Here is a 23,307-nt window from a genome sequence, read left to right as displayed (position 1 = left end):
TCACCGCAAATCTAAATCTGAGTCTGTATTTATACAAAGCCCGTTTCCTTGGGTCAGTCTGAGCAGTGTGTGTGTGTGTGTGTGTAGAGGAGACAAGTCCGAAGTCTTCACACATACACACACTTCAGAGCGGAGTCTATATTTGGAACCTGTTTCTCGGGCGCTTATAAAGCCACCGTTTTATCTTCTGCACATATTAAACTGTCGTTCTTTGGGACGCAACAGAGTTATAAACTTCACATTTCCATTACAAGTCGAAGGACTTCGTTTTGGAGTTTAAGTGGAAAGGACAGGAGGCGCTTTTATACCTGTCCAGTGGTTTACCTGGTCCGGTGTGGTCCTCACCACATCCACATGCAGTTCTAACTTTCTTCCGGCTACAGATAGAAAAATTAACATAGCAGCTATTTGGGAGCTGGAGTGCGTCATTATCTGAAAAAAAGGGATATCTGCTGCTTTAAAAGAAAGGAAAAATACAAAAAGGACTGTTGGCATGAGAAGTTAAGCACATCATGACTCATTACTGAAATTATGAGTCATTTCAAAGACCCGCCCATCCTAAAACAGTCATGTTTTTCAGGATATAAAGATTTTTTTTTTTTTTTTTTTTTTGCATATCAGTTCCAGGTAGAACTTTATCATCGTGTCCCTGATGTATTTGGCTGCCTTTAAATATACATAAATGGACACTGAGCGCATTATGAGGAGCGAATGCAAACAAACACACACACACACACAGATTGCACACAGCGCACACACACACATGCTTCCGGTTATTACATGATTGGCCACATAATAGCATTAGCTATTACAGCAGAGACAAAACGTTTACTTCACCGGTGATAGAACGAAAAAGAAGAACCAGCAGGCAAGCTCACTCATTAGTAGTGCTCGCAACGGGGAAAAAAAGAGGAAAGAAAGGAGTTTTCTTTTTTTCTTAAAGAGTGTGTGCGACTCTAAATATCTTCCCTGTGGAACTCTGACTCAGTCGGGTTGCTGCTTACTCATTTGCTCGATCTCTCTCTCTTTCTGTTTTTCTCCTTACCCTCTTTATTTATTTTTTTTGTTCCTACACCATGACTTATCTCGCTCTTTCATTCCCATCTCTTCACGTCTGCCCATCAGCTCTTTAACTTTCCGTCTCACTTTTCCTCTCTCTCTCTCTCTCTCTCTCTCTCGCCTCTATCTCCATCACTCTGTCTTTCCCATCAATCCATCACTGAGCTCTCTGTCATTTCCACATGCGTCTTCTGTCTGTTTTTCCAACTGTCATTGTGAGATCACCCCCCGCCGCCACCGCCACCACCACCGCAGCCGCCCTCCTCCTGCGCTCCGACCCCCCTCCGCGAACGTGTGTGGTCCGTTCCGACTATAGACCGTTACATTGTCCCAGACAGGTTGGACTGCGCCACTAGCCGGCAGACGAGGGATGGGAGGAGGAGGGAGTGGGGGGTGGAGTGTGTGTTGGGGGGGGTTCCTAGGGAATGTTTGTTTTTCTGTTTCCAATTTGGTCCAGCCCGAGGAACTCCACACTCCGCTCTGTCTCAAACACACCATTCATGACGGCCTGACGTACATGATTACACACAAATACCCACTCACTGACTCCCCCCCACCCCGCCAACCCCACCCACCCACCCAGCTCACACGGACACGCGCACGCATGCTAAGCTGCGCCGCTGCCACCGAAACGCGCTGGACATCTACGCTGACGACCACGCTCCAACTCCATCTTCATCATTATTACCATGAAACACAAGCCACTTCATTTTATCTTCCTCCTCATCTTCTATTGTTTTCTCATTTGTTATTGCTAATGCCGTTTCAGATGACATGGTGGTCAAACTAATTACGCTTGTTTCTTTCTCGTCTGTCAGTGATTTTTCCCCCCGCCCTCTGTCTCCGGGAAAATGATTTTCTTTGAAAGGCTCTTTTTGATGTGTCTCGCCGCGTTTTTAGACGTTATGTAGACGGAGTTAAGCTCCATGTTCCACCAATTAGAGCACAGAGAGCACATTGTCTCACATTCAAACTCGACCGTTCCGTCTGAAATTGATTATTTAAGTCGTTTTTTGTTGTTTGCGTTCCAAATACTTAGCGCTGATCTTCACATGTACTGATAAGACTAAGATCAATGCAAATAAATAGACCGATAGACGGACAGCTACAAGGGCTTTTCCTTTTTCTGATGCATATTGGTTTGTTTTAAGATGTCATGTAGGCCGGGTCCAGTTCCACATTCCACCAATTACTCGTTGGACCGACAGGAAACCACACTGTTTTTTATTAAAATGCTACATTATAATTACAGCCTCGTTCGGTTGTTTGGATTGTTTGGATTCTAAATTCACAAAGCGTGATGCTCAAACGTTCTCAGAAACATTCAAGACAGACAGAAATCAGATATCAGAGGCAGACAGACGGGGATTGGCACGCAGATTTTTAAAAGTTATGTAATTCTGGGTTTCCCTCCGACCAATCACAGCGCAGAAACACTAGACAGTGAGGCACAGCTGAAAAGAACGTCACCACATCTGAAAGTTGCTGTTTTGTGCGTGCCTCTTTTCTTTGTATTCCAAATACATAAAGCATTGTGGGGAATTCAATATAAATGTCCATTTGCATATTTATTTTTCTATGAAAATTGCCTCAAAGTTCTTAATTGGTTCTAACTGTTTGTTTGCGCTCTGAACGCATTTACGGCTAAATTGAAGTTACAGCTCGGCTACGTCTGCCCTCTGACAGGCGGAGAAGTAGGTCTTATTTTTACAGTTGTTGACTCATCACTACTGCAACATGGATTTATCATCAAAAGCTGAATGAGAGGCAAAAGGAGCGGGCGAATACAACAGGAAAGGCGGATACATCTGTTCTTCATTCGTCCTTTAAATACACTATGAAATTGCCAGGAGCCTTTATAATGTTCCAGAAATGAGCTTGAAATTTACATTAGAGGGAAACCATTGTTTTGCATAGTTCTATCACAAATATCATGTTAAACCACAAAAATAAAACAAATGTGTATTCTTCTCTATCAACAGCTACGGTAACCCACCCCCCCAGGGTCAATTCGAGTCAGCTAGTCACAGCTCCTCTGTCGTGTGGACTGATGGAAGAGTGTGAAAGAGGATGAAACAATACGGTTTTTTTAGACCTTGGCTAGGAAATACTAATACGATATCTCCCGGCGGGGGACATGTCAGCAGTTGAGGAGCAGCTGACACTAACTGCTGATGTCAGCGTCAAAACGGCGCGCTGATGACCGTCTTTGGTTACACACAGAATATTTGAGTTGAAATGAAATCTGTTGTCTAAAAATCTACAGCTTAAATGAAAGTGGAGCCAAAACAATTAGTGAATTCATTAACAATTAGCAGCTCGAAGAATTAATCCGCGACAATGTTGTTTTTGAAAAGCACGGCCAACAGTTCCTGAGTTAGATTTCTGTAATGTGAGGATTTGCTGCTTTTGGTTCGTGGGAAGCGGGGTATTTGGAGGGTTTGGATGGTTTTGCGCACGAAACAAAACATTTCAAGACCTAACCCTGGTGTCTGGTTAACTGCGGAAACAATTTTCTTTTTTTCTTTTTCTCTTTGTTTTGGACCAAACAATGCCTCAAGAAAATCAAGAAAATCTGAAAAAACAGGAATAATAATAATAATAATAATAATAATAATAATAATAAAAGTTTAAGCAAAAAATCTGATAAACCTGCAGTAAAATATACTGTCACAACACTTTATGAACCTGCATCCTCTGCTGTGACCTTTTTTTGTCACCAGGTCTTTTCAGACATACTCTACTCAAGCCTCCACCTTTAAGACACCGATTTGGTTTGCTGCGTGCTCCCCAATGTAGGCAGGTTTAACCGAGCGAGGACCAATAACTGAACCTTGTGAAAGCCCAAAAAGGACATGCTGTCATAACAGGACCACACCAACGATTTTACATAAATCAGTAACCCTGATCAACCAGATCTCTTCAGCTGTTGAGGTTAAAGCTGCGGGCGTGGTCCAATCTTTTCATTACAAGAAGCAACGCCCAGCGCTTTCAAGTTTTGTTCTGACACAGATGCACACGCATGTCACCAAGACACTGCCACTTCCCCCCGTAATAGATATGTTCCTCTTAGTGCCTCTCAGCTCCTATTAAACTCTCAAACAATTGGTATCAGCCCTTCTTCTTTCCTGTGGAGTGTTAATCGACGACTGTTATAGAGGCGAAGCATTATGCTCAGCACTCAGATATGTCAAAATGCAGCCAGCAGCCTCAGAAGTATGGCTATTGTCTGTTTTAACGAGGCTATTTTGGGGCACTGTGCTTTCGTTCCGGAGTTGAAAGTAAAGTCGATGTCATGGGGAGACAGAGTGAGGTTGAGTGACATGCGACAAAGGTCTCCGGGTAGACCGGCGACGCTGCAATTAAATGGCCGAACTACACCCCAGAAACATGACAATGTACAGAACTTTCTATTATTAAAATCAATCAAATCAACAGCTCAAATCGGCCTCCTAATGCTTTACTATAGACCATCTGTACCTCAGGGAATTAAAACTATCCTTGCAATGTTGGAAGTGAGAAATCCCGGCTGTAAATTTTAAGTTTTAGATACAGCGGAATGGCAACGGGGGAAAAAAGAAACAAAAACAAATGACTAAAGGATTCATCAAAAATTTAAAGTTTGTGGACTGGAAAGGAAAACGTTCTGGTCTGGTTAACATAGTGGCAGAAAACTGCCGTTGGGTTAACTGCCACTGCAGCTGGTAGAGAGGGACAAACTCACCAACCACAGTCAAGACAGATTCCCTCTTTGCCTGGATGGATGGCGTTAACGTCCCCGCCTTGATGTACGATAGCAGCAGGAAACCGGGAGCTGCATAAATCAGCAAGGGGACTGTTGATTTTGACCTTGCTCTACGCAGCTTAGACTCTCATACATCAAACATAATGGAGAACAAACTCGGCTTCAGTGCTAGTTGTAGGCGTAATGGAAGGAACTAGTAGCTGCGTAAATCAACACGGTGATTGTTGACGTTCGCCTCGCTGTCTTTTTCCTCCCCGAAAAAATACGGAAAACAAACTGCAGCTCCGCCAGAAACACACACATTACACACATGCATCTCAACCACCCTGCCCCAAGTCTGCCAGGCATATCTGATGATTTTAAACACACACACACACACACACACACACACAAACACACACACAAACACACCTCTGTATGTGTGCATATGTGTGTGTATGTGTGTGATGGTTTGGTTTGTCTGTCTGGGTAAGCTCAAACATTACGTCAGTCATACACACACATGCACACCCACAGACAGAAACACGCTGATACACTATACTCTCTCTGCCATGTATACACGCGCACACGCGCACACACACACACACACTCTTTCCACTTCTGGAGAATCGGACGTTTCCTGCGAGCAGCCGGCCCAACGGGAAAAAAATGTCTGGACAAACTTAAGACGCACACGCGCGTATGCATACAGACACACAACGGAACATTTTCAACCCACAATGTTGACTTTGTATTGCTTTCCAGAGCCCTTCTATCTGCACGCCGGCCAAGTGAAGCAGCGTTTCCCTGTCGAACACCATCGGGAAGCGGGACTAGGAGGTTTCGGGGGGCCTGTGTGATGTCAACGCAGGGCTGGAGAGGGCTGGACTTTAATCAAAAGCTCAAAACCAAATGATCATAATATCACAGTGAGTCATGTTGGGTTGTTTTCTTTTTCTTTCTTTTTTTTTCATCATGGCAGATCATTTTTGCAGCAATTATAACATTCTTAAATTTGCTTCAATCAAAGATCCCGAGCCATTAGCGTTCCTTTGATTCTTGTATAGAGCTTCAAAACTGATCTCGAGACCGAATGCCAAGGCAGCTTTTACTTTCCTGGACTGTGGCAAGGAATGTTATGTTGTTAATTTGCAAAGAAATAATGTGAAAATGATTATGCAAACCATATTTTTAAAAGGAAATTTTAAAAAAAGAAAAAAAGAAAAAACACACTACAGACCCGTGCCAAGTTCTTGTCAGCTTTTACAGAGGAGCGATTGAAAGCGTTCTGACTGGAAACATCATAAACTGGCACAGGCTATGCACAGCACAGCACAGCACAGGACAGGCAGAGGAAGGGTCTACAACGGGTGATTAAAAACCTAACCAGAGCATCACCTATCTACCGAGCATCAGTGACATCAGTGTAGTGAGATGTCCGCACGGAGCCAAAAGGCTACTATAAGACAACACCCACCTCAGCCACAGCCTGTCCGCCCAGCTGCCGCCTGACAAGAGATAGAAAAGTTGCTCTACGACCAGACTCCTGAGCTCATTCTCCAAAAAAAAAACAGTTTCATTCTCTATAAATCATTACCTTCATCAAGATAGTTCCACAACATTTGGGTGGAGGATGGTTCTCAGCCCAGAATAGACCTATTAACTTTTGCCGTGGATCCGAAAAAAGCGACAGAACCGGGGATTTGTTCTCACTGTCTCTAACACTATGAAAGGCAGTTTTCACATTTTCATTAGTTTCTCAGGGATTAATGGACCCTGATGAGAAAAAACACCTACGTGGCTGGTATCTATGAGTGAGTACAAAGGGGGACGGTAAGTCCGTGGCTGGTGTATGGACTCTCCTAGTAGAGTTTGTGAGTAGTATCGTTATATCTGCGCGATCTAATCCAATCAAGTAAAGCAGCTCTGACACATGATCAGCTTAAATGAAGCTTGGCCAGTTTTTCTTAAAACTTTCCATGAAGTTTTCAGCCCATCACGTTCGTACATGGAAAAACACCTCTGAATATACAACAGAGACCATTTCAAAACCACTGTTACCTAATCAATAAATATATATACAGTTTAACTAGTAAGTCTTTGACATTGTCAGTCAAGATTGAGCATCATTGTCTCTGTAAAGGTGGGCATTTATGGCTGAGCTGCTGTGTCGGATTTCACAGATAGACCTAATGAAGTGGTTTTGGTCCGGAGCACACGCAGCGTTATTGTAAGTTGCAACAAATTACAACAGGATGCAATACTCCTCTGTTCCTCCCTCCTTCTCTACACCTCCTCCATTTTCATCTGTAAAACTGTCAAAGCTGCTTCATTCGCCAGAGACTTGCAGCATTTTGAGACACTTGCTGCTTCATAACCCCGTGTATGTGTAGGCAAAGTGAAGTTGTTGCACTGTGGAGCAACATCACCGGAACCCACTCTTAAAAAGCAAGCAGCACTTGTTTCACGTTATTCCTTCAAGACTCTGCTTTAAGTACCTCCCTGTTCACACCTTGCCAAACTAATCCTGAAGAAGAGCATTTGTTTCATCTCATCTCACAACAGACACATAACCCGGAGGTTTTATTCAAATCTGGTAAAGACGCATAAGGCGCATATTTCTTATTGTCCAAGCAACTGACAGAACACAGGATGGCAGAGGGAGCGGCCAATCACAAAAGTAGAGTCGATCTGTCAAGGCATGTCATCTGTCCGGGTTTTTCTCCAACCTCCTCCCAACCCATTTTATGTGAGGGGAATGTAATCAAATTCTAACTTGCTCCTTCGCTGTGAATATGTCAAACATAGTGTGCTGCGATGCACATCTTAGTACGTACGTGCGTACGTATCTGCAATCGTCTCGCGACCTGCTGTGATCCTTATTGGTAATTTCTCAATAATCAGATTTCATAGTGATACTAAATAGATAGAATGAACTTTTTTTCATTGCCTTAATTTCACAGGTATGGAACTTCAGCATGTGAATAATTAGAACATATTAAAAAAAGGTTTTTTTAATGTTATCTTGAGGTGGCTTTAAAGCCATTTTCCAGCCAATGTGCCTCATGGAAACACCTTTCTGAATGCAAAGCCAACATTTAACTCACTTGACTGATGAGCTTTTTACGCTTCAAGAGAAGAAGTAGAAGGAAAAGAAGAAGAAGCTGTGTCCACTGTTGGCGTCTTCCCAGATAATGTCATTAGATTCCCATTCCAAGATGAATTCCCACATTCCCCAGTATAACATTAAGATGACCACATTGTTTCTTCTTTTTCTTCTTCTTCTTCTTCTTCCTAAAAGTTTAGTGGCAGTTAGCAAAGAACTGGTCTTGCTTCCAATTTGCAACTTCTACTTCTTCTACTCTGTTTATTACAGCGACGCAGTACACAGCCCACACCTTCGACTTCATCGAAATCTGTTGATTTTTAAGCGTTTGCTCTGAACTTCCCCTGATAATTAGATGGAAATGGCTCCAAACTCGACTAAAAGAACGAGAAAAAGAAAATGGGAGCAACTCCGACAAAAGAGAATCTCACATCTAGGTGAAACCGGCCTCTAAAAGAAAAGGCAGAGGACATCTTGGGGTGTGAAGCACTAAAAAGCCCAAAAGCCATGTCGCAGAACAAACGCCATGCCCCCCGCTGTGCTTTTCCACCCACCCCAACACACACAATCACACAGGCGCACTCGCACACACAGGCCCGGAGTAAATTCAACTGTCAGCCGTAAAGTTCTCGACTATAGCGAGTGATCTTTTGCCCCCTTTTCTCTCCCCACTTTGCCTCGTTGCCCGCTCCTGCATCCATGCAAATGAGTTCCTCGTCCGTCCATCTGTCTTTCTTTATTTATTTCCTCTTATTTCCACCTTATTGTTCTAAACATTTCCTTTTCCTTCTATGCCTGTGTCTATCTCTACTTTTACTACCTCATCTTTTGTCTCACTTCCTTTCACCTCCCCTCCCCCCATTCATTAATCCATCCATCTCTTTCTCTCTCCGCCACACGGGCCAGCACTGACCACAGACTGCCTTCTTTATCCCACTTTCCTTATCTTCTACCTCCCTAAAAACAAGAAGCAACCCTTTCCTCTTCCCCTTTTCTTGCCCATCTATTCTTCGTTAACCCCCACCCCCCTACTAACCACACACACTCACACTTCTGACTGTGGGCCTCTGACACCCACCTTCTCGTCATCCCCTCGACAAAAGTCTCAAAGACCCCCAGATGTGTGCCCCCTTCATTTCCATTTCAAAAAAAGAACCACCTCCCTCCCTCCGGTCGTCCATCTATCCATGCATCCACTTCTCCACACACACTTCAACAACACACTGTTCAACACATTCACTCACACACACACACACACACACACACACACACACACACACACACACACACACTTATCAGCAAGTTGGCTTTTCTGAGAGACAGAATTTAAAAAAAGAAAAAAAAAAAGGAACATGCTGACCATGACAAATATCACTTATCGAGATCCTTTTAAAGGGGAGTGCTAGACTGTTGCACACAGTGTTAACCATTGGAAGACTTCCCCTTTCAGTGAGAATTGTTTCAAACATGCTGATGGTCACAAAATCCACACATCTCTCTCTCTCGCTGCTGGTTCAGGACCAAAGCGCTATTGTTTAATAAATAGTTACCAGTGTATATGTGAAAATCATTATGTTAATAGGTTAAAAATTTCCCAGCCCTACTTGCAATACTACAAAGAAGACTATCACTTTGTGAAACGACATTTACAGTATTTACCTACAGAGCTAATCCAGTGACTGCGACCGGGGCGACCCTGTCATTTGCATCACGCTGCAGCAACTGAAATTCAATTGACAAAAACAAAACAAAACAAAAAAAAAATCGACCTGCGCCCACGGTTGTGGCTTGCAGCTCAAAGTCAATGATTCATCTGACATCATAGAATTCCCTGCATTATATGTGACACACACATTAAGCTAAAGTTTTTGCAGCAAGCCAAGAAGCTGCGCCTTCAAATATGCCGATTAAGCACTCTTAACTGCTCTAAGAGGAGATGAATCCCTGCCTCTTTCAAAGTTCATGTGGTTTGAAGAGAAGCCCTGAGGGCGTCTGCTCACACTGTCTGCAGGCCCGTATCCCCCAAAGCCCAAAGCTGCTACTGCAAGATTACTGAACAGCATCAGCAAGCCGAGCCTAGCCCCATCACGTAGAGAACAGGTGAGACTGTTAGCTGTATCTCACCATATTTCACTGGCTCTCTCAGAAAAGTCAAGCTGGACCAGAGGCCAGTTGGACGGGTGTCACATCCCCATCCCCCTGTGCTCTTGCTTCCCTCTGCTACGGTGCAGCTGGCCAGAGTTACATGAATAAAATAACACAACCGACCAGACTGGCCACTCAAGAATTACAGTTACCAGATCCATGCTTAATCTTTATTTTATGTTTTTTTTTCTACAGTCTAAACAGTCCACACGGCCAGAGACACGCGCAGACAGAATCTGCAGAGGCTGGTGTGGCTATTCGCTTTACGGAGAGAGAGAAGGAAAAAAAATTACTTGTTAGTCGTTTAAATCATAGTTTTAATTTGACGGGACGCCATAAAAAGTCTGCCCCTTATTACACAGACACACAAATGCACAAAACGCACATGCGAACGCTCACGCCGACAGACACACACATGCAAGCACACACGCACGCAGAGTGAGGACAAAGACTACTTTGAAAAGTTACTCAGCCCGCCAGATGTTTTAGCCAGATCCCAGACTACAATACTAATGGGGCTGTGCGAGCATGTGTGTGTGTGTGTGTGTGTGTGTGCGAGCGCGCAAGAGAGTGGAGGAGAGAGCGAGCCCAAAAGTTTTAAAAGAGGCAAAAATGAGTCCCCGTCCTCAGCGGGGATATGGTTCTAACAAGGCTGCGAGAACTCGCTCAGGAATGAAACAAATGGCTTCACATTTCACTCACGCAGACATACACACACACGCAAAATGACATTTTTAACAAATTTTGTTGCGTCGAAGAAAAGTGGTAGTAGCTGGCAATAGTGCCGTATGACTGCGAGACATGCGCTGAGCAGGAGGCTCCACAGAGGAGACCGCCACATCAAATCCAGGAAGGAACTGTTATTGTGACTGAGAAGGATCACAATAGCAAACAAACGTCAGCGCGTATTTACACAAAAAACGAGACTTAACTGCAATTTGGGAGCAAGTAAATCTTATATTTCGACGATTACAGTACGATCAAACACACGTGACGCCAGCAGTCTGTCTTGCCTCGCGGTACAGTAAGAATAGGACAGACAGAGATTCGGCGATAAAGAGACAGGGTGACACTTACAGAGAAAAAGGAAAAAGTGAAACACAGATGACAAATTCATCGGTAAGACATCTCGTGTTTGTGTGTGTGTGCGAGCGTGCAGGTTCTTGCTCTGACTGGTGACAGTTAACCTTTAGTAGAGAAACAATCCATGAGTCAGTTCAATCGCAACCAAGCCGAGCAATGAGACAGATTTGAACCCAGAGGAAGGTGATAAGAGCTGATAGACTCGTAGAATGACTGATAGGCATCTATCAACAACGCTGAACTGACTGGCCTGAACGCTCACCACTACTCCAATGCTGCAGACTAACCGTGCAAATTTGTGCATTTTCTGATTTTTAGATACGCATCAGGAACAGATGCCATATTAATGAAATATAGTGAGCTGCAGAGGGGTTGAAATCGCCTGCAACACCACATCAAACACAACTCAGAGCCCAGATTGAGCTTAAGGAAATGTGTTCTTTGCATTCATCCGTCGTACACGGAACAACTTGTCGATAAAATGCAGAACTTTGACCTGTAACGGTGTACAAATACTTCAACTCACAGTTGCAAATCAACAGGTGGATGTGTTGATTTCTCTTGCAAGCAATTAAAAATCAAAAGACTTCCCTTCAATCAGGATCAGTCGACTGTGACTACACTTCAGAGAGAGATAACTTTTTACCCAAGCAGCTTCCTCGATCAGAGAAGAAAAAAAAAAAAAAAGAAGAAGAGTGCCACTTCCACTCGAGAAAAGTCTCGCTGAATAAAGCAGAACAGCGCTTGAGGGAAAAAAAAAGTTGTTCGGCAGTCCCTCCAACTGTTGCACGGCTCCTTTCAGCCTCCACACAAAGAAGCTTACAGCATAAATCACGTCCAAGCTCATGCCACTTGTGCCACTGTCACATTTTCCGTGGATAGTTTTTCGCTGTCTGTCCGGGTGTTGTGTGAAAACCGTAAGAAATTACAGACGGAGCCGTGCTTACGGGAACACGTGAGCGAAGTATATAAATGGACAGCGCAAGTTTAAATGGATGTTTTTTAACAGCTTGAAAATGCATGTCACAATCACTCCCTTCACGATCTCCCTATCACACTATTACATTGCCTGACATACATATTACATACGTATTCTTTTTTTTATCTTGCTTGTGCTATTTTACTTTTTTTATCTCTGTCACTGCTGTTCTTTTCCCTCTGCCTACGACTCTTAAGCTGTTGTAACGCGGATTTCCCTGCTGAGGGATTAATAAAGGCTCATCTTATCTTACACCACAGGAATACAGTAATTATATACACTCGTGTGCCTGCGTCAGCTTTTTCACTGTATATACATTAAATATTTGCTTTAAGAAAGGCATCATCACCCCCCCGATTCATGTTCTGTCCACCAGAATCACTTGGCAACACTGTCATTTTTTTTTTCTACAGCTAGTATATTTCTCCGAATGCATCCCAAATACATTTCAACATATTTTTTTCTCTTTTGTAATTCTTAAAACAAACATTAAGGGTGATAAAACAAATTTGAAATGCTGTTAACAGTGGCTTCCTAATTATAAATACATATATTTGTGTACATATGTGGAAATTCCTGATTTTCTTTATTAATGAATCCATGATTATTTTCCAAAATATAAAAAATGTGAAAAATGCTCATTACTACTTCCTAGCGCCGAAAGTGATATGTTTAGATAAAAAAAATTAATACATCTTCAGCAAATGCTTACATTATTGCCTCAAAAACAATGATTCATCAATCATCAGACAGCTGGCGATGAATTTTCTTTAAGCTGACTGATCGATGCAGCTCTGGTGACAATGTTTACAGGAAGTTTGAACCCTCACATAGACTTTCATATCTCCCTAAAAGTAACAGACGACAGGAGGGGCTTTATACAACACAGTGTGTTTTGTCATTGGTAAACACTAAACTCTGGTGTAAAGAAATGAAACAAAACGTAATCTCTGACAAAACTAAACTCAAACTGCTGTGTTTACTCTGATGGATTATCTTGCTCTTGACTCCTTTTCAAGCCATTTTAAAATGTTTTTTGTGTTTTTTTTACACTGAAAACAAATGCCAGCCACTGGCTTTTCATTAAAAAGGTAGCAGAGCCAGCTCCAGTATCGTCTTCAGTGAAAAAGCGTGCAGAAATCTGAGCGAAAAAATACACAAAACAGTCCCCGCCGTTGTATATCCTGACATGAGAGTATAAGTGACAAGAAATAATCACAAATGTTTAAAAACGACATGAGGACCTGATTCAACAGCTGCAAATGTCCCCACTGCACTTACAGCAACCTCTTAAAAATACTGTTGCCATGAGAAATAGCAATACTGGATCTCATTCAAATTCATTATGCGAGGATTAAAAATTTACAAAGGGCAATCCCCCTAATAATTCACCACAATAGCTAAATTGATTCCCCCCTTCAGTGATTTTTTTTTCCCCCCGCAGGTTTAAGCTCAATATTTATCGTTGTCAATTACAAGTTGTTGCAATTGGACTTTACCTTTTTTTAATGAGGAGCCCCTGATCTTCAAATGTGAAACCATTAAGAGGAAGCTTTTTTTTTTTTACTGCCTATTATCACAACAAGACCTACAGTGCCAGTGGACTACATCAATCAAATTTAATGGTAACTTTTAATGCACTGTCAGAGTGTAAAAAATAAAATAAAAAAAAGGCTGACTAATTCTACAAAGCCTCAATAGTAAAAATGGTCATCCTCAAGCGCAGGGTAAATACAAATAACTTTCCAAATGTTTCTTATTAGGATCTCAGTGACACCAACATTTAAAACACATGTAACTGTCCGCTTCGTTTCAAGAAAGTTACCAACGGGTGTGCAGTCTTCAATATTTCAGCTCCTTTTTTTTTTTTTTTTTTTTTTTACTTTTTGTGAACCCCTTCAAACCTGGGACGACACCTGTGCTATAGCTGAGAGACGAGGAGCAACTGTCACCACCATTACACTGTCGACTCATCATACATGTCTCATGTTATTTCCCACTGCCTGATTAATTTATGTCCATGACTTTTCATGAGATTTCTGTTTTGTTCACTTTTTTTTTTCATTTTTTATTTATCTTGGCATAATTTAGAATAGTTTCTTATTTGTTTCGGATTGTAATTCCAAGTCAATTAAAAGTCAACTGCTCTTTGTGTCATTAGTATTTTTAGGATTGGTAGTATTTTATTATAATTACACTGGTAGCACTGCATTACAATACTGTTTATTGCAATGGGTCATCCAACAAAAGTGGTTATTATTACAGGCATACAGTGTTTGAGACCTGTGGAAAAAGTGCTGTCAGTGAGTTGTCAACTATGAAATAAATCAGCAACTATTTTGGTAATCGATTCATCAGTTTGAGTAATCTTTTTTTTTTTTTTTTTAAGGAAAAAAACTTTAAATCATCTGAGTCCTTTTCTTTCCAAATGTTCTGTTTCATTTTCTACTGTATGACAGCAAACTGAATATATCTGGAACGTTAAGAATAAGACATTTGAGCACTTCTTCTTGGTCTTGATAAATATTTCTTTTTTCCATTTTCTGACATCTTACCAACCAAACAACTAACTGACTAATTAAGAAGATAATCAACAGATTAACCAATGGTGAATCTTATGGTCAGCTGCAGCACGTCCAACATATGGGAAGTACAGACAAAACTAAGGCTGTGTGGTAAACTTTAATGCGACAGTTGACGAGCATCATTTTCAATTAGATCTTGATTTATTTGAAAGTTAATTGAACGCAGCCCTGGAACAAATCACCCACTTGTGTTTCTTACGCAAGGTTGAAAAAGCGAGTGTGAACAGTGATTGATAACTGAACGTCTGGGTGCACAGGAAGCCCGAGCATGCCAAGCACAATGCTGAGTCAAAGCTGTCAGAACTCGCAACTCATATCACATCACATAGCAGGTCGGCAGACTTCTCAGACAAGTGAGCTTTCGTTAATTGCCTCAGGAGGAAAGCTGTGTCGAGCAGAGGATCCAAGTCTCTCAGGTTTCATAAAAAACAGCATATTTGAGAGATTTAACTGATACTCAGTTACCTTTCCGAGTCTACATTTACCACAAGAACTCCTCCTGCTGCCTGTGTCATCACCGTCTACCAGTATATGCCTCAATCTGCTCAGCCACCACTTTATCAGTCTCCACTGTCTCGTGACAAGAGGATTATTTATTCTCTCAGATCTAAGGAAGAAAAATTGTCCCATATTTAGAATTTGTCTGTCCCAAAAGAACTACAAAAAGAAGGAAAAAAGATCACCCTTAACCAAGACCATGTGCTCGTTATCTGAAGCAGGCCGCCTAAAAAGGCAGACTTAAAAGTCTAAAATAAGACCAAAAAACATTAGAGACAAAACTCGAGCCTAAACAAGGCTGCACTAACCACAGACAGAGTGGGGATGACATTTTGGGCATTTAGCAGACACTCTTTTCCAGGGCGACTTCCAGTAAATTCAAAGGAGGAATACGCTCAGAATACTGTATCGCAGAAGTTACAAGCAGCTAATATAAAGCAATGAAAGGGCAAGAACAATGTGCCCAGACGGTTAAAATAAGTTAAAAACAATTGTGTCCTTGGGATGTGTGCAAAACAAGAGACCGAGGTAATAAAGCAGTGCGACTTACAGAGCGAGCCAAGAGAGCCAGAAGCCCTTGCAAAAAGTTTCTTTTTTTTTTCCTTTAAATAAACTATCCGTGACAAATGGAGGTTTTCCTTTATCTGAACTGCATCGAGGCTCGGGATGAATAACGGCTGATTGCTCTAATAGATGCTATCTTTTTCCTGCTTATTAGAAACAACGAGGGTTAGGACGGTACCCGACCATAAACAAATGGGATCAGAAATCAGAAATAAATTAGGTTTGTGCATCCACACGAAGGAAAACACTTTTAAGCCTAACTCTTGTGGTCCAGTCGACACTGTGGTCTCTGCTTCGTCTCAGTTTATCAGCACAGGACCTAACTGGTGACGTATGGAGACGTCAGCTGTGAACACTTGTGCTGTACCGTCAGAATAAATCCAGGAGCAAAACTTTAAACAAAACAGTTCAATCAAAAGTTTTAAAAACAGCTGAAACACTCGGCAACTGTCTCAGCAATGCAAAATGTTTAACTCAACCAATTCTCGCGTGTCTCGCAGCCACACACTCCTTCTAATCTCAGTGGGCAACAGGTCCTTAAAAAGGGGATTACTTCATTTGCTAGCATGTTGATATCCCATCCACCACCAGAATACCAGCTTACAGAGCGGCAACAATGAGACACGAGTAACTGAAACACATTACAAGGCGCAACGCGACACGGCAAGAAGCAGAGAGCAGTAACACAGGAGGAGTAACTTGCATTCTTCTCAGCAGCGACAGATTTTCAGCAGGAGATGTAAATAAATAGCCTCACCTCGCCCACCCAACCTTCTGCTGTGTCATGCAGACGAGGGTAGATGGGATGAGGTCGAGTTGACAAGAGTAATTCCTGCGTACATTTGTTTACGTCAACATTTCAGACCGTTCTCAAGACATCTCTGTGACCAAAACTTTTAAATTAAATAAAACATTTTTTTAAAAATTAATCAATGCAGAGGTTCAAAAATGCGTGCAGGCCTGTCGAGGAATCGGATTCCCTGCCCAATAAAAAAAAAAAAAAGAAGAAAAAGCAAGTGGTGTGCGTGTTGTCTCCGACTCATAAATCACTCCCAGACTATTCTGATGATTGCTTAATCGCGCTTTCAGTCAGCTTTTCAGAAAAGAATATCTCTGAAATTCTCTGATTTCAGCTTCTCAAACATGAATGTTCTGTGGCATCTGTACTTCTCTGCGAAACTTAAACTGTTCGTCACTGGTTTGTGGACAAAACAGGACGTTTGAGAGAAAGCGATCCAACGCTTTTTATTTTCAACTTTCCTGACATTTTAAGGAGCGAGCCAACGGTCGATTGATGGAGAAGATTATCGACCAGATTAATAGCTCATGAAGGAAATCAGCATTTGAAGGCACTCGACGAGGTACAGCAGAAGTTAGGCATAAGTCGAGGAGCTTCTATCAATCCCATAAATTTTGTTCTCTATTGTTTCTTACGCAGCGTGGGTGAAGTTATCGATTTCACTGTGTACAGTCTCAACCCACTATTTGTAAAGATGTGGGCGTTCTAGTCTTTATGTCAAACACACTTTGGCTCGGACTGCAAGTGGCACTATTTTCCAGACTGCATTCCTTCCTTTTTATTTTCTTCAACAGCAGGTAACATGCCTCTCTTTTTAAAAAAAAAAAAAAAAAAAAACACTTACATTAAGCATTTATCAATGAAAAGCAAACTCCTTCCCAACTCGTGAAATGATCAATTATGACGAATGTTTGAAAACCGCTGCGTAAAAACTGTTTCCCTGTCTGTAACACCATGCCGTCTGGCCTTTTTACACTCCATCTCAAACTTTTTTCCCCCCGCTCGTAACGCGGCGCTTCGCCTCGAAACGACCAAAGGAAAAATGCATGGCAGCCCACAAAATCACTACAGTTGTTCCTCGTGTCTTACAGAACATCAAACCGTCAATAAAACACAGGAGATACATTCCAGCTAGTTGAACAGGACATTTCTGACTTCCCTCTCTCCATGTGTTCTCCCTCTCTCTCCCCTCTCTCTCTCGTTCTGTTTGAGTCTTTCTCACTCAAAACTTTCTCTCTTCCCAGTTCCACCGCAGAGACTTCACATATTGCAGCCATATGAGTAAGCCATGGCCCGTCTCCGCACACACACACACACACACACACAGAGGAAAAAGTGCTGTGCTCTCTCCCACTCCGTCTCACACACACACATACAGGAAAAAAAAAAAAAAAGTTTTACAAGCAGAGGTTCTCTTTAGGAAGTCGTCAACTGTTTTGACGTTTAATAGCAGCTACGAACAAGGCCGTAAGATACAATAATATCCAGTGTCTGGAAAGAGGAATGTTCTTTCAGAAAGTTATAGATTGATAGGCTGCTGGATCAAGTGTTTTTACACGTTCTAAAAGGAACTGAAGTGTTTCGTAAAAAAAGTTTAACAAAGGCATATTACATGCATGATATAGGAGTGAATTATTTGGACTGTTGAGGGTGAGGGGTGACGATACGCGAGGCCGGAGCGTGTCATATGCAAGCATGCTGGGAGCGAGGACAGCAGAGGACCGTCTGAAAATACGCACAACTAAATTAAAAGATAACGGGAGTTTGATTTACTCTTTTCAAAAGTGCCTTAAAGGAGCATAATGCAGTTTTAAACAAACTCTCTTCATTTTTGTGACTGAATCAACAAACTGACCTTAAAAAGGACAACACAATTTCCCCTCTGTTTAACTTTGTTTGTATGTGGCGGACCCTGCCACCTTTCTAGCTTCACACAGTGTGTCTTGTTTTCCTCTGAGAGCAGCTTGATGATTCAGTTATGGGAAAGATAAATATTTCCTCTTTTTTTGTTTTGTTTGTATTATTACCTCAGTCGTATTGTAAATATTGAAATTCTGACTTTTGAATCACTTCTCCGAAAACCACAAAGCGCTCCTTTAAAGTGGCATTATCGATATCACTCTATAGATGACGAGGTCAGTTCTTTCAAGAAAAGCAAAGGAGAACTTGTGAGAAAAAGTGACACACGTCACGTAAATTTACCGGATTCTCAACTTTAACTGAAACTAAAATACTCAGAGCTTGATTCAACTTTGACAGTATATTCAAGCTTTGTCCACCTCCCCAAAAAAAGTACTGAAAACAAACTTTTGTCACTATCCTAAATCTCAGAGAAGAGTTGTCTGTCCTTCCTAAAAATAAAAGCCGTACTATTATGAAGTCCAAACAAATACTCAGCATTTACTGCCTCGGAATGAGAGCTGCGTTAGTGTGCCGCCTATAAAAACTGCAAAGCAAAACTAAACCTTGAAAGTTTCATAAATCATTTTGTCCGTTTGTGTTTTCCTCAAGTAGAACCCCCGTAGTTTTTATGAAATCCCCCATGTGTGAAGCGTTTCGGTCACAGAAGGGGAAAAAAACTCAAAGAAGTTCATTTTAAAGTTAGTGTTTTAAACTTTTGACAAGTCGGTGTAGAAATTTCGATCTCGAACCGCGAAGCCTCGGAGCCAGCAGCGTGTCAACAGACCTGCTGCAAGACAGCCCCGGCCAAAGTTTCTGCAACTTCACGAGGTCACCCGGTGAATAAATGATTCAATGAAATCGCTTAATAAAACAACAAACTGTCCACTGTTCGAACAACTGTGAACAAGCGTGAGGTCAGAGCGGAGTCTCGCAGGCCCTGCTCTGCTTTTTTAGGAAAAAAAAAAAAAATTCATCCGAGGTTATCTGCTGAATAAAAGTCGCTCGGCACATAAGCAGTTCTTTCGGGGGGCCAGATTTGGAGAACTGTGAAGGACTATGTAAAAAGCTTCCTTGCAGTGTGTGCCTCATTGTGCTGGCTTCACATACTCCGCTCTCCCCACAGAGTTGTCATGCCTACCCGGCTCCCTTATCTCAAAGGAACATCACAGTTTCTTACAACGAAGGGGAGGAGGAGGAGGAGGAGGAGGAGGAGGAAGAAGAGGGGGCAACTTTTCTCTTTTTTTTTTCCACAAAGTTGAGTGGAAATGCAACTCAGGGCTTCCCAGCATCAGTCGTGGAAAGTTTTAAACAACAAACAAACAAACAAATAGACAGACAAAAACAGAATCATCGCGTGATATCAGAGCTAGGAAGTTCTTTAAAGTTGATAAGACAGGATGTTTGGGGAGGGGAGGGGAGGTGAGGGGAGAGGAGAGGGGAGGAGAGGAGGGGGAACCCTTTTTTTTTTTACGACAATTCACATCCACCATGCGCTCTCGGAGCTTCCTAACAATGAAAGAGGTGCAAAAGAAAAACAAAACAAACAAAAAACACATCGCCACATCTGAAAAAGCACTTGATCAACACGCACACCACCCCCCTCTCTGATCTGGACTACTTTCCACCACTTTCTAAAAAAAAAAAAACTCCAAAGTCCACCTTTCAGCACTTTTAAGAAAAAAAACCTCTTTCCCTCTCTCTCTCTCTCTCTCTCTCAGCGACATGCGTCACTCGGAGGGACCCAGAGAAATGTGAACTTGGAGTATCAAGTTTGCAGCCGGAATAGTAATGAAAAAGTTATCAATGACAAAAGTAATCACACAGAAGATACATGAGAGATACTTTTTTGAAGTGACAAAATCTCCCACCCTCCCCTCTCCTCCCCTCAAATCGGAAGGCACCGGCTTCTGGACGCTCAGTCAATGAATGTCAACAACAACAACAACCAAAAAAAAAAAAAATCACAAGAAATCAAAACTTGTTTAAAACACACACACGCCACACACACACACACACACACACACACACACACACACACACACACACACAGACAAACCTACTTGAGGCGACTTACTCCACGTCCCCTTGCTGCTGGGCTTCAAAAACTCAAGTCTCACAAAATCAAAGCCGTTCCCCACAGCTAGCCCCCCAATTTGTATTTGTGTGGCGTTTGGGTGTCCTAACCTAAATGTAAATTGCCATGTGAATTGGAAAAGCGGGTGCTGCTGCTGCTCTTTTCCTCCCTCTCTCTCTCTCTCTCTCTCTCGCTCTCTCTCTCTCTCTCATTCAGCAGATCCCTCTTTCCTTCCCGACGCCGCTGCTCAGGCCGTTAGTTACATAAGACGCAAAGCGACTGCTGCCCGTCGTAAAAAAAAAAAAAAAGAAGAAGAGAGAGCGAGGAGAAACCTACCCACCGCGGCTAACAGAGCAATGTTTTGTCTCCCTTAAACGCACCACTTTGATAGCTTCCCCCTTCAACGCGAAGCTAATCTCGTTTTTTCTCTCGCCATGCACGCGCTTCGCCATCTACAAACTCCAAACCGCCGCCGCTGCCGTTTCTTCTCCTCTAGAGTGTTCTTCTTTTTTTTTTCTTTACAATGTCACTGCACCAACTAGTAAGAGAATGGGCTGTGAGTGAGTGTGCATTCGTGCGCTGTAATTCTTTTTGGGTAGCTGCTTACCTGTTGATCAAAAAAAAAAAAAAATAAGCATTAGCCTCTTTTTTTCTCTCTCTCTCTCAGTGTGTGTCTCTTTCAGCAGCCTGTTAAGATGGTGGCGGGCTGGCTGTGCTGGCTTGGCTGTGCTGGCTGGCCGGTTCGTCTCTTTGTGGGGTTTTTGTTTGTTGATGATGTCGGACGGGGTGACTGTGTCTTGGCTGTCCCTGTTTCTTTCTTTGGTCTGAGAGGGAGCAGAGAGAGAGAGACAGTTAAAGGCTTCGCGGCAACACTGGTAACCGACTGATTCAGTGAGTTCTGGTGTTCTGTAGTAATATTCCGTTGTTATTGGTCATTGTTATTCTGCCGCCCAGAAGCCCGGGTCTGCTGGCCAACGGCAAACCAAAAGCAGAGCAGAGCAGAGCAGCTCGTTATCTGTAATTTTTTTTTTTTTTTTTTTTTTTTTTTTTAGGTTCAGACTAGTGTTATCGCTTTGCTGTGACAGGACCCCTCCGCCTGTCTCTCTGTAGGCTGTGGGCATTACGTCAGAGGAGGAAGACACAGCAGCTCTATTAATATCAAGAAGCCACCCGAAGACTGACTCTTAAAGTGACACGCACTGCAATCTCACCAAGTTACACAGTTAATACTGGAGCAGATCTGCTACTCATCCTACATGACCCGCGCTGACTCTTAAAGTGACATGGACGCTGAATGACTTAACACAACACAGATACACGTTTTGTAGATAAAAATCAACAACACTGACTCTTAAAGTGACACGGACTCTGAATGACTTAACACAACACACAGGCACGTTTTGTAGATAAAAATCAACAACATTGACTCTTAAAGAGACAGGCACCACTACCTCACTTAGTTACACAGTTACAACACTGAAGCAGATGAACCACTCATTCAAAATATAAAGCACTGACTCTTAAAGTGACAAGCACTCAGAGTTACTTGGTGAAAATAAATGCACTTTTTTGAAATATAAAATCAACAACACTGACTCTCAAAGAGACACACAGGATAGTCTCACTTAGTTACATAGTTAATAGTGAATCAGATCAACCACTCATCCAAAATAACTAACACTGACTCTTAAAGTGACATGCACTGCAATCTTGCTAAGTCACACAGTTTATACTGAAGCAGATCAACCACTCATTCAAAAGTAAAAAAGCACTGTCTCAGAATAACTTCACTAAACAGTAATTATGCCAAATCAACTAATGTTGCTCAGATGAATCAAGAGTGCTGACTCTTGAAGTGATAAATAATGTAATCTCACATGGTTACACAGTTAATACTGAACCAGATCAACCACGCGTGCAAAATAAAGAACACTGTCTCGTAAAACTGACGAGCACTTAATTACTAGCCTAGATGGTCATTAAAAACAAATCAACCACTCATGAAAAATAAAAAGCACTGAGTCAGAATAACTTAACCAAAAAGTAATTACACCAAATCAACGAATGTTACTCAGATAAAATAAAGAGCGCTGTAATCTCGCTTTGTTACACAGTTAATACTGAATGAGATCAACCACTTATAAAGAACAATAAAGTACACTCACTCTTATAGTGACAAGCTCTTAATTACTTGCCTAGATAGTTATTAAAACCAAATCAACTGCTCATCCAAAAAATAAGAAGCACTGACTCAGAATAACTTAACCGAACAGTTATTAAACCAAATCAACTGACATTACTCAGATAAAATCAAAAACACTGACTCTTCAAGTGACACTTAAAGACTGAATTCAGCAGTAACCTTTATCATAGCAGTGTTGTCATTATTGTGAAAGTAAACAACCATGACTGATATCAGAATGTATTGAAGAGACCCTGGTTTCCATCACACATTTGTTATTCAAACTATGGAAAAGAAGGCTCTCAGAGTTTTAACTCTCTAAACAGTGCAAATACTGATCAGCAAATACTGATCATGTTTCTTTCGAAACCTTTCAAATTTTCCGACTCCAGATGTGTTGATAAGTTGTGAAGTGGTCTGAAATTTAAAAAAAACTTTAAGTTCTTTTAAGTTTTGTATATTTACTCTAAGTGCATCAGAAAATGATTTGTTGATTCCATGTGGCTTTTTACACTGAATCAGCTAATTAACAACAATCAAGAGGACAGTTAATTACACTGTTAATAATACTAATACTACATTGACATCAGAAGCTCTGTTACAGCAT

The 23,307-nt window shown here is 41.9% G+C and overlaps 1 protein-coding gene and 1 long non-coding RNA gene across 7 annotated transcripts in view; one reads left to right on the top strand and one right to left on the bottom strand.

The window, feature by feature from the left end:
- Nucleotides 1–21,595, bottom strand: part of trps1 (trichorhinophalangeal syndrome I) — a 123,772-nt gene extending 102,177 nt beyond the window's left edge. The window contains exon 1 of one of the 6 annotated variants that reach the window (XM_037093421.1): nucleotides 21,126–21,595. The gene's annotated coding sequence lies outside the window, so the exon portion shown is untranslated. The other 5 variants (XM_037093427.1, XM_037093423.1, XM_037093422.1 and 2 more) reach the window with 5 other exon arrangements.
- LOC119017034 lies at nucleotides 21,276–22,175 on the top strand. Its single transcript, XR_005074320.1, has 2 exons — nucleotides 21,276–21,409; nucleotides 21,571–22,175. It is a non-coding gene; the product is annotated as an uncharacterized LOC119017034 (long non-coding RNA).
- The last annotated feature ends 1,132 nt before the right edge of the window (nucleotides 22,176–23,307 follow it).

The sequence above is a fragment of the Acanthopagrus latus genome, chromosome 3 (genome assembly GCF_904848185.1).
Source record: "Acanthopagrus latus isolate v.2019 chromosome 3, fAcaLat1.1, whole genome shotgun sequence".
Classification (NCBI taxonomy): domain Eukaryota; kingdom Metazoa; phylum Chordata; class Actinopteri; order Spariformes; family Sparidae; genus Acanthopagrus; species Acanthopagrus latus.
Note: the sequence above shows the minus strand (reverse complement) of the source record. Positions and strands in the feature narration are given on the sequence as shown.